General features: G+C 47.7%; 1 long non-coding RNA gene and 1 other non-coding gene across 2 annotated transcripts in view; one reads left to right on the forward strand and one right to left on the reverse strand.

Moving 5' to 3' along the window:
* LOC137614741 (uncharacterized) overlaps positions 1 to 17,175 on the forward strand; it is a 324,159-nt gene that overhangs the window by 124,680 nt on the left and 182,304 nt on the right. The window lies entirely within an intron of this gene.
* On the reverse strand, positions 2,263 to 2,381 carry LOC137615589 (5S ribosomal RNA). Its single transcript, XR_011039255.1, has one exon. It is a non-coding gene; the product is annotated as a 5S ribosomal RNA (ribosomal RNA).

Raw genomic sequence — 17,175 nt, forward strand, 5'->3', positions numbered from 1 at the left:
AGGAAGCATAGTTTACCTGCAGAGGTTTGAGGTCAGCTATGCAGAGACCAGGATGCTGCTTCCCCAGTAGAGGGGACGATGAAGAAAGAAGTAAGGGCCAGACATACTTCTTTCGTTCATGGAGACTAAAACCTGATAACAATGCCCTCAACCTTCTGCTACCTGTCCAAAAAGGAGCCTGAGGTTAGACCAGCTGTTGTGTAGCCACCACAGAGCGATAGAAACGTATCGATACTCATGTGGGTCACGTCCTGCAGGAAGCGGGCTGCGAAGGTCATTAGACGCTTCCAGACTCCAGCTTGTAGCAGCTGCGTCACAGAGTAGTACTACTCGAAGGCGAGGGACGTTGCGATATATCCGACATCGTGCTGTAGGGCGACGTGACGGGGGAGGGTCTGGATTCAGGTCGAGATGAATGTCCTTGAGTCCGAGCTGAAGAGGTATACTGGTGACTCTCCCCTGTGTCCTTCCTGTGCTCCCAACCCGGCTGCACGTGAGGACAAACTGCAGCTGTTCCCAAAGATAACCCCTCGATTCCTTTACTGGCAAGAAGGAGAAGGTTTGGGTCATCTGATACAGAATGGTGACTCGAAATCTTGAAGGAGTTGGACCGAAGGGCAGGGACCCCAAGATTCTGAGTCTAGCAAACAACTCAGGAGCGAACCTGAATGTTGCCTTCCCCTATTCCTTAGAAAGGGCGGAGTCGTACGAGACCAAGAAGATTGCTTACACACTGGGCGAGGCCAGAGTGAGCAGGAGCACCGTCCCCCAAGACGGAATACGATCAGAAGCCTGACGTAATGGTTCTTGAGAAGATCTCTTAAGGGACTAAAAAGTCCGAACCATGCTCCATGGAGGAGGTCTCACTCCGACTGGGGGCAGGGACGCTCGCAGCTTCGCATGAGCGAAGAAAGGTCCAGCGGGAAGGAAAAAGTCTATTCCTTTCAGCTTGAAGGCCAAGGAAAGGCTGAGCGACAGGCTTCACTGCCGAGAGCGGAAAGGAGTTTCCTCCCGCCAAAAAGCAATAAGTCCGTTATTGCTGGAGAAGAGGCCTCAAGAGAAGAGGTATCTCTCCCACGACACCAACCACAGAAGACTCTCCACTTCGCCTGGTAGACCCCTGCGGATGACTATCGCAGGTGACGCGACCTCCGCTCCGCGACTGTAGCGGGTTGTCTCTTCTTGAGGAGGCGGCGTAGTGTCTCCAGGCGTGAAGCCGAAGCGATGCCACGGCTCGTGAAAGATGTTGTAGTGTGGTTGTTTGAGTAGCCTGTGCCGTGGGAGAAGCTCTCCCGGGAGTTCCGTCAGGGGAAGCAGAGGGTCCGGAAACCGTTCCGCGTATAGTCACAGTGGAGCTCTCAGAGCCATCGAAAGGTTGACAGACAACCTGGTCTTGTTGAGACCCATTCTCAACAGACAACAATGGTGGGAAGACGCAGGCGTCAATGTTGTCCCACCATCACCGAAAAGCATCTTGCAAAGAGTCATGGGGTCTGAGACTGGGGGGAAGAACAGCGGAAGCTTGAAGTTCCAGGCTGTCGCGATCAGGTGCCCCAGGCCAGGACTTGCTGGTTACTAAAGGCCAAAGACCCCCAGGTACCCTCTATCTGCGAGGCTCTGCTCAGATAGTCGGAGAGAACATTCCTCTGCCCGGAATGAGCGAGCCGATAGTGGTATTGAGAGGACCTCGGATCATCTCAGTATCTCTAATGCAAGATGCGAAGGTATGAAAATGCGTCCCTTGCTGGATGGAATACGCCAGTACCATGAAGTCGTCGCTCACGGAGCGACTCGGCAGGAACTGTAGGATCTGTAGAGGGGCCAAACTACGGCCCCTAAGCCTGCCTGAATGATGGAGAGGTATCCTTCAGGTCCTGACCATAGGCCTGAACCGGAACTTGTCTCCCCCCCCCCTTTTCTTTGACGAGTCCGAGAACAGCATCAAAATGTGGGGAAAGGACGAGAATATCCACTCCCATCAAGAGGTTCCATAGGTCAACACCCATTGCAGGTCTAAACGTTCCGCTGGTCCCATAGGGGCCAGAAAGTCCGGTTAATCGTTGCTTTGATACCACCGGAACTTGGGCCGCCCCACAGGGAACTTACCCTGAGGCGACCGTTCGGGACTTTAAACAGGTCAATGAGGAAAAGAGACCTAGGAAACGTTCCAAAGTAGGGCTGAAAGCTCTGCTTGACTGAGAACAGGTACTGCGACTCTCCTCAGCCTTGCCACAGTCAACTGAAGGGAAGGCTCGGAGAAGGAGGCAACAGCATCTGGCGTCCCCAGGGGGTCCCCCATCCAAGTACTGACCAGACCCAACGTTGCTTAACTTCGCTGATCGGACGAGAAGCGGTGTTTCCAACGTGGTAAGGCCGTTGACTCAATATCATGGCTAGACACTCCAGATGTTGAGGCAGAAGTAGAGAAGGCTCCTAGCAAATTACCATGATCCCTCACTCATGGTAAGGACCCGGAAGCTTGTCCCGGCGTTGAAGAAGGTCGAACCCGAGCCTACCGGAGTTGACCAGACCTCCAAATGGCGAAGGAGGCGGAAGCCTACTCTTAAGCGGCCATGAGGAAAGCAGGGAGAGTTCTCTGGGGAAAAACCTGCGATGCCGCAGCGGGATCGCCACACTGCATCTTAAGTCTAGGCTGAATTCCAAGAGCTTCCTGGAAGATGGATGGAATGGAAACTGGAAGTACCCGTCCTTCCGATCCAGGGCCTAAGGAGTCCTGCCGCCTCGTTACCAGTCTGATCGATTCTGCTGTTCCACGCTGGACGAAGTTTGTTCGACAAACTTGATCAGAGCTGAGAGGTCGACGACGGAATTCCCGTCTCAGATGCTTTCCTACGAGAAAGGATCGACTGAAGAAGCCGGGGGGGTGAAGCCGTCGACGACCCTATGGAGGACCTTCTCCTAAGGCATGGATCATTCTGGCCAAACGGGCAAAACTCTTGCCGACCCCATGGCATAGAGGTTCAGTGACACTGAATTCGCTGACAGAGACGGAGAGATGGTAAGAGCGAGGCGCGATATCCTTGGCTGATCACGGAGATCGTGCAGGAATCGGCATCGGGAAGCTGTTATCCGGATGAGTAACCTTAGGCATCCTCCCAGCATGAGACCTGCAAGGGGGGGTTGCCAATCCTAGAGTTTGTGAACTCTGCCGCTCCCTCTAAGATTATGCCCCCCCGGGAGAGCCTCCCGTGCTACCTGGCCCTGACAGAAGGGGACTGCTATTGGACACCTTGTCTTGGCTGCCGTAGCCGGTCCGATAACTTAGGCCGACGAGGCTGAAAGAAGAGGCGCTGGAGGCCTGCAGGGTCTGGAAGAAAGCGCCTTGGAGGAGTGAAAACGGAAGTCGACTTCCTCCGCACAACCGCTGTCCATGTCTCTGTCCTTGGGCACAAACAAGCTCTTCCCAAGGATGAAAGAGTGTCTGAGCTTGTCGACATCCACGGATGAGACACCCGAGAGGAAGCCCTCGGTCACTGCGTCTAGATGGTCCAACATCGAGCTTGCCCGCAAGTTCGAAACTTGGCGACGAAACGCAAAGGTGCTTGAGCCCGAAAGAAGGAAAGTACCCATGATCTTCCTTGTACAAAACCTCGGGTCACAATCAAGGAGGGAAAGGACCTGGTAAGCCCCTTCCACGAGATGGAGAAGAGGAAGGGCTAAACCAGACACCCCTTGCCCGACGGAGAAATCTTGAACGGAAAGCTCCCTGGCAAGACCCTTCCAGGGAATGACGAGGAAGGGCTAACCCAGGTTCTGGAAAGCAGAATGTTGCTCAGACCTCCCTGAAGATTCTTCCTGCTCTTGCATGTGCTATGCTCTGCGTTTATGGGGTGAAGACCGTGTTCTGGAAATACGCTCCAGAAGACTCGCCAGGCTGGCCATGTTGCGAAACCCCGACGGGAATCGCGGTCGCAATCGCCCTGGCGCTCGCGCTATGGTAAATCAATGGTTTGCGCGTGGCCGAAGGTGGAAGCGCCCATGCGCGGGCACGCAGGAGCGCAGACGAAAGTGCGCGAGGGATCGCAGAAGGAGGGCGAGCGTGGTATCGGAATCCGAAAGTTCACAGGCGAGCGATGACCCGTAGGCGAGCAATGGATACTGCAGGAATCGAGCCGACGTTCGCGCGATGGAACACTGTAGGCTCGCGCGATGGAACACCGTCGGTTCGCGCGATGGAACACAGTTGGTCCGCGCGATGGAATACCGTTGGTTCGCGCGCGGGGCGAACATTGGAGCGCATGTGCGCGGGCGCGTAGGCGCGCGGTCGCGCAGGCACGTGGGCGCGCAGGCATGTGGGCGCGCGGGTGACCGCAGGCGGTCGGGAGACCGATGGCGCGTAGGCAGGCGATGGCGCGTTGACGAGCGATGGCGCGTCTTGGCGAGCGATGGCGCGTCTTGGCGAGCGATGGCTCGTAGGCGAGTGAAGGCGCGTTGGTAAGCGATGGCGCGTCAGAAAGCGATGGCGCATTGGCAAGCGGTGGTGAGTTAACAAAACGCTAGCGCGCAGGCGAAGAATCGCGCGGGCGCGTAGGCGATTGCTAACGCGTAAGAGACTAGGGATGGTTAGCGCGCATCGCACTAAACAGAAGGCGCGCAGGTGCATCAGGAAGGTGAGCGCTGAAGCGAGCTGTCAATCAGGCGATCCTGGACGGTCAGGAAAAACCGTTGGCGCCCATCGGTGCGTGGCAGGAAAGCGCGCGCAGATGTGCGCTGGCGATTGAAGAAAGCTGGCGCACAGATGGACAGAAGTAAAGGTGAGCGCTGGCGAGCAGGAGGAAGCTCTACGGCAAGACTCAGCTACCGGAGATCGTCCACAGCAGGCGAGCGCTAGATCGCTACTGATGGTGTCAAGGGGACCTGTAACGCGTGGCAGATCGATGGCAATCGTTGACGCGCAGGAGATCGCTAACTAGCAGGCGAACGTTGACGCGTCTGTGGTCGCTGGCGAGCAGAAGGCAATGCGTGGAATCCTGTGCATAGAAGAAGAGTCCTTGTCCAAGACCTGAACCGAAGTTCTAGGTTGCGCGGGCGAACGTGGGCGCGCATCAGGAACCAACAGGAACAGCAGCGGCGATCATCAGGAGAGCGCTGACGAACAGGAGAGCGTAGCGATCAGGAAAACGGTGATGAGCAGGAGAGCGCCTGTGCGCTTACACTGAGCAGGAGAGCGCCTGTGCGCTAACACTGAGCAGGAGAGAACACTGCAGAAGGGCGCGCAGGGGAACCCTGACACGCAAGGGAAGCAACCCCGTGGGAGGCAACCCTTTGCCCCGAAGGGACCGTTGTCCGTCGGAAGAACGAAGTCAGACTGCTGTCCATCTGCACCAGGGGCGGAAGGTCAAGAAGGCGTTGGAGATCGATCCCCGGAGAGATCTAAAGAGGAAGGAGCTGCAGGCTGCATACAGAGATTCAAAAAGGCGCCTCTTAGCACCCTTATAGGGAGATGGGAGGCCCTTACGACGTAGCGGACGGTGAGCCTTACGGCGAAGGCGGCCAACAGCAACAACAGCAGAAAAGTCCTCCGAAGAGGAGTCTCTATGAGTGTACTCTCTCGCGAACGAAAGAGAAACACTTCGTAGAAGAGACGGGTCAGCCAGTGACCTAAAAAGAGCAATCCTCCAAAGAGGGGCTCCTGCAGTTGCCCAGCCCCTTGAGCGTAACTGCAGGTGCGACCGCTCAGCACCAAGAGCATAGTCGCACGAAAAAAAGGCAAGAGAAGAACCCCCAAAGGGGAAAAACTCCAGCCTGGACAGGAAAACTTCCCTCGGAAGGAAAGTTACCCACCCAAGAGGCGAGCCTCCTGAGTGTTCTAAAATGAACTGGGGAGCTGTCAATCGTCATGGGAGTACTTCCAGGAGAAGGAGACACGCCCCTGACGAAGATCTATAGGGGAGGCAGCAACAGCCGAATCCCCAGGCCTCAACAAGACAGCTCACTCAGTTGTCACATTACAGAAACGAACTAGATCGGTAACTGTGAAAAATAAAAAAAAAAATCATTAGTTAACATTCATTCCCCCGGGAAGGCTCCGAAGAGGAATCCCGAGGGAAAGGAAAACAAGAATTACACAACAGGCACGTGCCCTCACAACCACTTACACTCACGGAAGGAGAGCTGTAACCAACACAGAATTATAATAATTATAATTATGTAACTATGTAATTATGTAATTTAAAAATGAATGAACACTAAAGAAAGAACGAAAACCCCGAAAGGAATCGTTCTACAAAGCTGAAAAATCAACAAATACAATTAGATTCATAAACTAATTGAGACAAAACGTATGGCGTAGCAACCCCACCCACACGGGAAGGAAGCTACTCAGACGTAGTAAAAGTAACGTAGTAAAAGGGTGAACGACCTCAAAGAGAGAGAGAGAGAAAGACTGTAGTCAAACTCGATCGCGACCCATGAAATTACACCATGGTGGCCTAACTGCCGAGGCCTCCACGGAGATATCGTACACTACACACAAAAGCACAAACTCTGAAAAGGAAACTTACTGATTTCTATACTCAAATATATACATAAACACGAAAAAATGTTTACATATATATTGAGTAAAAGAAAAGTAAGTGATTAAGTAAAGACAAAAAAACAATGGCTGCCAAGCGAGGACAAAAACAGAGACGTCTGTCCATAGTCCGAGCCAAAAGTGAAGTGAAGCAGTTCACCGGTGTGTGAAGGGGGGAGGGGTAGCTAGCTACCACTCCCCTACCCCCCTGCTAACTAGCGCGGGGGTAATACACCCTCGTTAAATTCTAATGGCTCGCCATTTCAGCTACGCCGAAAGGTAAACCCAATGTAAATAGCGTGGTTTGTATTTCGATTACGGAACAACTAATATTTGAAAATTGAGGACCTTTTATAGCACCTAAACCATTGTAGTTTTCTTCGTCCTACGTGGAGTGGATAACTCTCTCTCTCCCAATGGAATAGAAAAGACAGTAGAAGGATTTATTGAAACTCTTACCAACCAGTCTTTAAACACTAATTGTTTAGAACACGAAACGAACCTGTTTTCTTTCTTTTGATCATCATCAGCTGACTAACTCCTTAAAAGAGGTGGATAAGATTAAAAGTACGAGCAGTCACTTGAATAAAAAGCCTCTATGCATAAACATTTCAATAAAACTGAAAGGGAGTGAAAAAAAAAGTTCAAAACTCACGGCCCCAGGGTAGGATTGATCTGCTGCCATGTGTATGCTTAACTCGTTACCACTGTACAGTGCTAAGAAGGAGATGCACCTTGAAGAACTGGGAAGGCAAAAGCTTTGCACAATCATGCCTAAATTCTTATTGTTTTTCTATTGTAAGGGTAGAATGCCTGATCATAATCGTGCAAACATGAAAAGGAGAACTATTATAAATTTAAAGCAATTTGCATTTAAAAAAAAACAACTGAAATTGGACTTCACTAGTCAAGTTGTCCTAAAAAAGTAAGGAATACTTTACAGGAATTATCAGAGAGAGACCGTCATACCTTCCGATAAACCATCTTTCTTGCGCTGAAGAGAGACGAGTTCTGGTAGAAATTTGTTTCCATAAACAAAGAAGACACTAACCTAATATGTGAACACCCGATAGCATGCGCATAAAAGCATGCATAGCTATAGCAGACACTTACGTCTCTCAATAAGAAAACATATCTATCTTGATTTTAGAGCGATGTCAGTGCCAAAGCAATGGAATAAACCCCCTACTCCTAACCATCTCTTGCATGTTCGAGGTCAAGAAAGGACAATCACCAACTCAAAAACATTCAGGTGCGAACGAGTACTCAAGTAAGCCAAGTGATTGCCGAGCCCAAGCTGTTGAATGCTGCATAAAGCTAAGAGATTAGAGTGAACACTGAGAGCACTGTAAGAATGCTTGCATCAATCATGCCTTTCAGGCCAACAGGAGTGTAAGCCCCTGAGGAGCACGCCCAGGTAAAGTAAGCTCACTGATTGTGGGAAAGTGGATGATGTGGGGTGTTGGGAGTGCAGTCACAAGTGAACAAGCCCATCTCGTGCATTCTACCACAACAGGTGGAAAAATGTTATTTTCATTAGTAAAATAAATTTTTGAATATACTTACCCGATGATCATGTAGCTGTCAACTCTGTTGCCCGACAGAAATCTACGGTCGGGATACGCCAGCGATCGCTATACAGGTGGGGGTGTACACAACAGCGCCATCTGTGAGCAGGTACTCAAGTACTTCTTGTCAACAAGAACTCAATTTTCTCCTCGGTCCACTGGTTCTCTATGGGGAGGAAGGGCGGGTCCTTAAATTCATGATCATCGGGTAAGTATATTCAAAAATTTATTTTACTAATGAAAATAACATTTTTCAATATTAATCTTACCCGATGATCATGTAGCTGATTCACACCCAGGGTGGAGACCAGCATACATGTTAACAAAGAAGCTAAGTATCCCGTATTTCATTTTATTAGTTATTCAAAAATAACATAAAATAAATAAGTACCTGGTAAGGAAGACGACTTGAACCATTACTCTGCCTTTATTAAGTACGTCTTCCTTACTGAGTGTAGCGGTCCTCTTAGGATGCTGAACGACTCTTAGGTGCTGAAGTATAAAGGGCTGCAACCCATACTAAAGGACCTCATCACAACCTCTAACCTCGGCGCTTCTCAAGAAAGAATTGACCACCCGCCAAATCAACAAGGATGCGGAAGGCTTCTTAGCCGACCGTACAACCCATAAAAAGTATTCAAGAGAAAGGTTAAAAAGGTTATGGGATTATGGGAATGTAGTGGCTGAGCCCTCACCTACTACTGCACTCGCTGCTACGAATGGTCCCAGGGTGTAGCAGTTCTCGTAAAGAGACTGGACATCTTTGAGATAGAATGATGCGAACACTGACTTGCTTCTCCAATAGGTTGCATCCATAACACTCTGCAGAGAACGGTTCTGTTTGAAGGCCACTGAAGTAGCCCCAGCTCTCACTTCATGTGTCCTTACCTTCAGCAAAGCAAGGTCTTCTTCCTTCAGATGAGAATGTGCTTCCCTAATCAGAAGCCTGATGTAGTAAGAAACTGAGTTCTTAGACATTGGAAGAGAAGGCTTCTTGATAGCACACCATAAGGCTTCTGATTGTCCTCGTAAAGGTTTTGACCTTTTTAGATAGTACCTAAGAGCTCTAACTGGGCAAAGTACTCTCTCCAGTTCATTCCCCACCAAGTTGGACAGGCTTGGGATCCCGAACGACTTAGGCCAAGGACGTGAAGGAAGCTCGTTTTTAGTAAAAAACCGAGCTGCAAGGAACATGTAGCCGTTTCAGATGTGAAAACTATGTTCCTGCTGAAGGCGTGGATCTCACTTACTCTTTTAGCTGTTGCCAAGCACACGAGGAAAAGAGTTTTTAATGTGAGGTCCTTAAAAGAGGCTGATTGGAGAGGTTCAAACCTTGATGACATAAGGAACCTTAGAACCACGTCTAGATTCCAGCCTGGAGTGGACAACCGACGATCCTTTGAGGTCTCAAAAGACCTAAGGAGGTCCTGTAGATCTTTGTTGGTGGAAAGATCCAAGCCTCTGTGGCGGAAAACCGCTGCCAACATACTTCTGTAACCCTTGATCGTAGGAGCTGAAAGGGATCTTACGTTCCTTAGATGTAACAGGAAGTCAGCAATCTGGGTTACAGTGGTACTGGTTGAGGAAACTGCATTGGCCTTGCACCAGCTTCGGAAGACTTCCCATTTAGACTGATAGACTCTGAGAGTGGATGTCCTCCTTGCTCTGGCAATCGCTCTGGCTGCCTCCTTCGAAAAGCCTCTAGCTCTTGAGAGTCTTTCGATAGTCTGAAGGCAGTCAGACGAAGAGCGTGGAGGTTTGGGTGTACCTTCTTTACGTGAGGTTGACGTAGAAGGTCCACTCTTAGAGGAAGAGTCCTGGGAATGTCGACCAGCCATTGCAGTACCTCTGTGAACCATTCTCTCGCGGGCCAGAGGGGAGCAACCAACGTCAGCCGTGTCCCTTTGTGAGAGGCGAACTTCTGAAGTACCCTGTTGACAATCTTGAACGGCGGGAATGCATACAGGTCGAGATGGGACCAATCCAGCAGAAAAGCATCCACGTGAACTGCTGCTGGGTCTGGAATCGGAGAACAAAACAACGGGAGCCTCTAGGTCATCGAGGTAGCGAACAGATCTATGGTTGGCTGACCCCACAGGGCCCAAAGTCTGCTGCAAACATTCTTGTGAAGGGTCCACTCTGTGGGGATGACCTGACCCTTCCGGCTGAGGCGATCTGCCATGACATTCATATCGCCCTGAATGAACCTCGTTACCAGCGTGAGCTTTCGATCTTTTGACCAGATGAGGAGGTCCCTTGCGATCTAGAACAACTTCCTCGAATGAGTCCCTCCCTGCTTGGAGATGTAAGCCAAGGCTGTGGTGTTGTCGGAGTCCACCTCCACCACCTTGTTTAGCTGGAGGGACTTGAAGTTTATCAAGGCCAGATGAACCGCCAACAACTCCTTGCAATTGATGTGAAGTGTCCTTTGCTCCTGATTCCATGTTCCCGAGCATTCCTGTCCGTCCAATGTCGCACCCCAGCCCGTGTCTGATGCGTCCGAGAAGAGACGGCGGTCGGGGTTCTGAACAGCCAAAGGTAGACCTTCCTTGAGAAGAAAGCTGTTCTTCCACCACGTTAGAGTAGACCTCATCTCTTCGGAAACAGGAACTGAGACCGTCTCTAGCGTCATGTCCTTTATCCAGTGAGCAGCTAGATGATACTGAAGGGGGCGGAGGTGGAGTCTCCCTAACTCGATGAACAGGGCCAGCGATGAAAGTGTCCCTGTTAGACTCATCCACTGCCTAACTGAGCATCGGATCCTTCTCAGCATGCTCTGGATGCATTCTAGGGCTTGGTTGATCCTTGGGGCCGACGGAAAAGCCCGAAAAACTCGACTCTGAATCTCCATACCCAGGTAGACAATGGTCTGGGATGGGACGAGCTGGGACTTCTCTAAATTGACCAGGAGGCCCAGTTCCTTGGTCAGATCCATAGTCCATCTGAGATTCTCCAGACAGCGACGACTTGTGGGAGCTCTTAAAAGCCAGTCGTCTGACGGAGCCGGACACAAGATCATGGTACTGCTGCACAGTCTGTGAACTGTCAACCATGGGGAAGCGAGGAAGTACAGCGACAACCCGAAACTGTCTAGACTGTCTGGGTAGTACAGACAACTCCTTATCGGGTTGCTGAGGTTGCCGCACTGCGTCACAACAAGTCACCTCTGCTGGTTGTTGAACGTCTTCCCAGTGACACACTGACTCCGTAAAAAAAAAATCCTCTATCAAGGACTAAGCTTGGACTGCATGTCTTGCAACAAAGCTCAAGGTCTATGGGAGCAGGTGTGGCAACAGACGGGGTTAGCGACTGAAGCGGAACCATTTACCCTCCCTGGAAGCATGTTATGCTTAAATAAAAGTCCATAGTAGGCTAAGCAGCTTAAGGCTCCTCTCCAAATGACAGAGTCCTCAAGGGAATATCAGAAGGAGGGAGAACAGCACTTTCTCATCTACAGGAACCATATCCGAGAAAAGCTAAGTTCTCTCAGTGAGGGTTTCACTGGTGCAGAAGCAGCAGACCAGAAGGCAACGTTATGAAACTGCTTGACAGTCTGTGAACTGTCAAAAACTGAACTGTCAACCACAACAGGAGCGTGAGGACATACAGCACTGGTGTATAAGTAGCAGACCAGAAGGCAACGTCATGTAACTGCATGACAGTTTGTGAGTTGGCAACAACCAAAGATGTGTGGGGAAGCCTCAACTCCTGCCTGACTAGTTTGCTGCTGGCGAGTGGCGGTAACCACAGTGTGTAGCGGAGGCTGACACACCGTGTCAAAACACGGCAGCTTGTGGTAGCTCCCGCACGGCAACGGAGTGCTCTGTGTGTGGGAGTCATCATACATCTGGCAGGGTTGACTGTGCATGGGTGGAGGAGCTCTCACAACAAGAGTGTGAGAGCATGAAGCCATGCCGGGCGCACAACCGTGGGAGGTGTAGGCCCACGGGTGCATCGTCAACCTTCTCCGCAGTCGGAGTGTGGGAGCTGGCAACAACAAAAGCAGAGTGCTGGTGCGTGGGAGGGGCTGCGGTGGGTTGAGGAGCATGCGGTATGGTATGCAGAGCATGCTGTAAGGTATGCAGAGCATGCTGTAAGGTATGCAGAGCATGCTGTAAGGAATGCAGAGCATGCTGTAAGGTATGCAGAGCATGCTGTAAGGTATGCAGAGCATGAGGTATGGTATGCAGAGCATGAGGTATGGTATGCAGAGCATGAGGTAAGGCATGCGGCTCATGCTGCATGGTATGCGGCTCATGCTGCATGGTATGCGGCTCATGCTGCATGGTATGCGGAGCATGCTGTAAGGTCTGCAGAGCATGCTGCATGGGCTGAGGAGAATGCCGCATAGTGCTGGAACCCGGCAACTCCTGATGCGGCAGCTCACGCATGTTAGCAGATGGTGCAGCAAGAACATGCGTCTGGCAGTGAGGACTGCGCATCGGTGGAAGAGCTCTCACAGGTGTGGTGTGGGAGCAGGCAGCCGCAGTATCTGCTGAGCGCACAACCTCGGCGGGTTGTAGGTAAACAGGCTGCATTGTCAACCTTCCAGCATGATACTCCTGCATGAAGGAGCAAGCTGAGACTGTATAGTCTGCAGCATGGACCACTAGGGTCTATGAAAGACAACAACAAACGGAGCTACTGTCCGTTGTGACTGAGGGTCTAAAACAGCTGGTGCGGCAACAGACGGAGTTACTGCCTGTTGCGGTACCACCTAGCCTCTCTTAGGAGGTGTGCAGTTGTCGTACTGCAGCGAGTCCGAACTGACCCAGTGGCTACACCTAGGCCGTTGGACTTGCGTGGAAGGGACCGACTTGCACTTAAAAGCTGCAAGATTTGGTCCATGGTTTCTGCGAGAAACCTCTTCCGCAGACGAGGAAAAAATGGGCTCTCTCGTCTTTGTGTGGGTGGGGTGATCACGTCGGCAACGTGTGTAGATACACCCGAAACCACAGAGGGAAACGTCTGTTCGTCGATCAAGGCCTGAGGAACCCATAAGTCCTTCGACATTACTTCTCCCCTGGGCTTGGGAGCTTGTAAGAGGTATCGGACTAGGTGAACAACTGGCACGAACAGACGAACCCTCGAACGCAACACTGTAACACTTTGCGCATATCACTTTATCACTTTTGATTTTCTGTTTGCACTTATTTCACTGAACTCGAAACTTTAAGTGGTTTGTAACTGAAACACGCAATCCTATCCTTCATTAAAAGGTAGTAATTGCGAAAACAGTATTACAATGTAACAGAAATACATAATGAAAGATAAAGAATTCAGTGGCTGGAAAAGAGACTAAACACTAGATCAAATAAACTACGTTTAAAATCTCTCACCGCATAAAGCCTGGGAACAAGAATAAAACTCTAGAAACGTTTTACCTTCTTCCCCTATAGCGACTAGGGAGAAGAGCAAAAAAAAAAAACGAGAACAACGTTACCCGCTTGAACGAAACGTTTATCCTCCTCTCTCTCCCTCCGTCTCTATCTCTCTCTCTCTCTCTCTCTTGACTTAGAACCTGAGAGAAGAGCCCAATTATATATATCGTTAAAACATATTATTTGTTAAAGGAAAAAAACTGAAAGGTTTCCCAAATAAAAAGTTCCTTTATTAGAATTAAAACCATTTAAGCTAAGAAAGAATGAACGCTAGAATCGGTTTACTCTTACTGCAACGTGAAACCGTGAATACTCTCTCTCTATCGTAACGATAGAGCGCAAGTTGAACGTTCTGAACGTCAACAACTGCGGAGACTAAACAAAACGTTAGTTCAACTTTGAAAACAGTACGAGACTTATCAAAGAAAATCTTTCAAAAACATAAAATTAAAATAGCATAAATTCTTAACAGGAAAAACGATATGACGAGCTCAATGTTAATTAACTTCGGTTCCAAGTAAGGTCCGCCTACTATTAGAAAAGGTCGCATATTTTTTTTTTTTTTTCTTTTTTTAAGGAAAGTTAATCGAAGAGGCCTATAAATGGCGGAGAGATAAAAAAAAAATAAAAAGTGAAAGAGAGTCTATACTCTCTTCGACACCAACACTTCCGTCTAAGGGAAGGGTCGGCCATTTAAAAGTGAAAGAGAGTCCATACTCTCTTCGTCACCATAATTAATTCAAATTAATTCCAAAAGCTTGCTAAGCTAAAGATAAAGCTTCCTGAATAGCGAAGGCTAAACTCTAGAGCAAATACATCACCAAATCGTGAACAATAACTCCAGAATCAACAGCGTATCCAAGTAGGTCTAGCCGGAGGCACGACAGAGGAAAAATTGAGTTCTTGTTGACAAGAAGTACTTGAGTACCTGCTCACAGATGGCGCTGTTGTGTACACCCCCACCTGTATAGCGATCGCTGGCGTATCCCGACCGTAGATTTCTGTCGGGCAACAGAGTTGACGGCTACATGATCATCGGGTAAGATTAATATTGAAAAACCTCATTTGTGTGAGCATAAGCCATGGGGGTTGAGCTGAGAGTGTTGGCTTATGATTCTGGGCAATCACACCTGGAGTGCCTGCACAAATAATTAATTTTGAGCACTGAATACTTGCTGTGCGTGAAGCATTGAGAGATTGCTTACTCCAAGCAACTCCTGGGTAAAAGGAATGCTTTCACCTTTAGCTTGCCACGATTTCCAAGGAGCTCCAAAGAGCTATAGTGCTCTGGTGGTGGAATGTGTAGGCTAGGTACTTCTGAGCCACCTGGTTAGATAGACTACTGTACCAGGTTAGGACAACATATAGTGCTTACGACTGTACTTGCAGAAAAACCCTGAAGGGTAGGCGAACTTAGGAGATCCTGGACTAAGGCATATCTCTCAAGTGTAAAGTTAGCTTACACCAGAGTGGATGCTGAGGATGCTGAAAGAGAGCTTGTTAAGAAAACCTCTCAAATCGCTAAACCGATTTGGTTGCCAGACCAAGTCCAGCAATCAGAACGCAAAACAACTATTTTCCAATAAGCGAGGCTGACATACACTGAATCAACAGCCTTCTCTAGGATGCGTGTACTTGAACCTGATGGGTCAGCAAATAGACACAGACGGCAACAGACTTCCTCATAGAGCAGTCAGATCATAAGTCTCCATGGATGTCTAACTCCAAGGAGGTGAGGATGAGCTTTCACCCTTGGGCAACCTAAGGAGTTAAAAGGAACATAATAACATTAACCAAGCTTGCAACTAAAGGACAATATCCTGAAGAAACTAAACCGTCATATCAGGAACAGAGACCAAGAACAAAGCTGAAGTTTTCTCAGTTTCCAGCCAGCAGGAACAAAGGTCTGTCCCACCGGAGTGCTAAATCAAAGTGGAGACGTAGTAAGTCCGGGGGTGGTGGTGCTTCCCCACTATCAACTGGTAACAACCATTATGGTTGTCGATACCTTGTTAAAAAGTTTTAACAGCAGTGTTCCAGCTTCACTGAAGTTATGCTCCTATGTAAAGAACGAAGTTTGTATTATTGTCGGAATCAATAGAAATAAACTATACATGAGAAGTAATGAATAATGAATATAAAATACCTTAAAATAAGTAACAATGTTAAAATAGATATATAAACTATGAAGATAAACTCTTGCAAGCGTTCAACATCAAAACATTCGCTAGAAGTTTGAACTATTGAAATAAACCGATTCAACAGTCTGATATGGAAAATCACTCCAATATCTAGTCAAAGATGCAATATAAATTCTAGAATACTATGTAATACTAGGCCTTACGCTGGAGAAGGCAAGACTGTTGGAATAAACTACATATCTATAAAAAAGTAGATTTGAATGCAAAGGATGGCCAGAATTATGAAAAATCTTTTGCAACAGGCATAAAGAACTAATTGAACAATGGTACAATAAATCATTATCAAGATCAGACATAAGAAATTCAATGGACTGCAAATTTTTATCCAATAAATTAAGATGAGAGTCACCAGCTGAGAACCAGAGAACAAATACTGTACAAACTTAACTAACGTACAATTTAGGAAGTTACAAAACATAATACAGAACACAGAAAAGCAAGATTGATTGGTATTCCACCCTAACAAAGGATTACCCCTATACTGATTAAACTGGCTGTCCCTTAAAGATAGAATAAATTATAAGATATATTATCATACCTGGATATAAAAAAATATTTAATAGAATTGCTACTCATCATGCAGTCATATCGTATCGACACAAGAACATTACAGATGGTTCCAAATATTGGAGCCAACACGCACCTCCAATAATAGGTTCTAGAACTTCCAAATATGTGGTTCATAATTGTATAACAAGCTATCACTTAACATCAGGACACATTACAAAGGGGTTTTCAAGACGAAGACTTTTTATTTTTTTTTTTAAAGTTCTACAGTACTGTGGATTTGACAATTATCATGGATAACGCCCATACTATTCTAAAAATATTCAAGAATGTATACGACAAATAGATCGTGTAGGTGTTGCATGTTGCCGGGCTTTTACGTGTGTGACAAGACCAAGAAAATATCCCTTAAAGTAAGTCAAGCAACTGTTATCAATGGCAACAAAAAACAAGGTTATTCACAAAAATTACTAACTTAAAACACCTATCAATTTCAAATGACAAAAAAAAGCCATACTATTAGGCTTGAGAATCATAAAAAATAATCTAATTTGGATGAATTTGGTAAAAAAAAATTTGATACAGTATCTGAATAAAAAAAATTCCCTATAAAGATAAAACGCGTAGCAGCATTTGGTAGCACTTGGCAGCCTAATTATGCCTATCCAAAAAAGCAGACAATTGTGTGGACATTAACTCATAACTAAAAGACATTTTGGGTAACAAATAATACAAATTTTGTCCACTCAAAATAGCAAAAAACTGTTGAAACTTGAAAAATCACACAGACTCTGCAAAAATTCAACTTTACATCCCAAGACAACTCAACGAAAGAAAATCAACCAGGCCCATCGAAATCTGTAGGAAAACATTCATTAAGCTGTCATTTTATATAATGTGAGTTCTGTAAACCTATACTCAGTAATTTAGTAACAATTAACCTATCAGTCATAGTGAAAATTTATATAAAACATATAGTAATA

The sequence above is a fragment of the Palaemon carinicauda genome, chromosome 21 (genome assembly GCF_036898095.1).
Source record: "Palaemon carinicauda isolate YSFRI2023 chromosome 21, ASM3689809v2, whole genome shotgun sequence".
NCBI lineage: Eukaryota > Metazoa > Arthropoda > Malacostraca > Decapoda > Palaemonidae > Palaemon > Palaemon carinicauda.